Raw genomic sequence first — 1463 nt, forward strand, 5'->3', positions numbered from 1 at the left:
GTCAACGCTCTCTGGTTTCATTTAAAAGAGCTGCTCATCAGATAATGTCCAAGATTAACCTTCAGGGTGGATATAGCTCGCTAGCAGCCTCGTACCAATGACCTACCCACGTCATCATTTACCCAGAATGCTTTGCATGTAAATAAAATGGCTCTCTCTGTGTTAAAATATACATTTTAAAATGTACAAAACTAAACAGCCAATTGTATTTTTACAGTTTTTATTTTACAGTTAAAATATATGTTTATCAAATAAAGTCTAATGTTACAACTAATTGGGGATCCCTTTAAATAAATTATGTCAACAGGTTCTACTCAACTAAATTGAGTAAATCTAAAGCATTTTTTCATTTACTTTATAAGTGAATGTGAAGTAATTTTGTTATATTTACTCAATTCAATTGAGAAGGACCTGTTGTCGTAATTAATTTAAGTAAATCCAATGCAAACTTTTTTTTTGAGCAGCAGCTGAGGGAGGCCCAGACCTCTCTCTATAATTCCCAGGACAGGAGTGTGTCCTGTGTTTAACTTGGGGTCTCCTCAGTCGGACATAACTGAAGAACCTCCGCAGGGAGCAGATGCCTGAACTACCTCAAATGGCTCCCCCCCGAGACTCTTGTATTTTCTTTATTTTGTTATCCGTGTCAAACCAGCATGTATCAAGGATAAGATGAACTGGACGCAGATCAYAGAATTTCATCTGCTCAAAAATGATTATTGAAATGTACCAGGTGGGAAATGAATGACACAGACACAGTCCTCATTATTTCAGCCCTGTCTGTTGAATGCAGATAGCCTCATATTTCATCCAGGTTGTTTGAGTTTGGTAAACAGTACATGGAATTTTTTTTTCTCCCATTGTCCCACCTATTTACGCTTCCAGCCACAATGCAGGGTTAGACTATTATTCAAATTTGTGAGGAAACGAGTGATCATTTATTAACCAAACAGTGTGTGTTGTCTTTCTGTCAAGATGTAAACTGATGTACTCATCAGCATTGTAGGCTACGATGCTGATGAGTAGAATAACACTTTTTAAATAGGTTAAAATAATATAATAATGTGAGTGTAGAATAATTACTAGTTTTTGGTCCATTTTACTGAATGGAATGGTACTTTAAATTATTTAACTTAGTAGAGATATTTGTCCCAGTTATTAAATTAAGAAAAGTTCATTTTTTAATGTTGTACAAAAAACTTTAAAATGTTTTCACAAACTTTGAAATGTTTTAACATCGATGTTGTTAAATAAATTTTATCATCTAAGTCGGTTTGACTCAGGGTATAAGATTATGGATTAATCTGGAAGATGACATTAAAAATGTCAGATCAATGAGTGTATTTAAGAGAATGATAAGGAATAATTTGCTGGAGAAATATGTATGAATTATTGTTCAAGGAGTTAAACCTTTGTATTCTTTTCTTTTTTAGTAAACTAAAGATTATTTTTGATTGAAATTAGTC

The sequence above is a fragment of the Austrofundulus limnaeus genome, unplaced genomic scaffold (assembly GCF_001266775.1).
Source record: "Austrofundulus limnaeus strain Quisiro unplaced genomic scaffold, Austrofundulus_limnaeus-1.0 Scaffold61, whole genome shotgun sequence".
Taxonomy (NCBI): domain Eukaryota; kingdom Metazoa; phylum Chordata; class Actinopteri; order Cyprinodontiformes; family Rivulidae; genus Austrofundulus; species Austrofundulus limnaeus.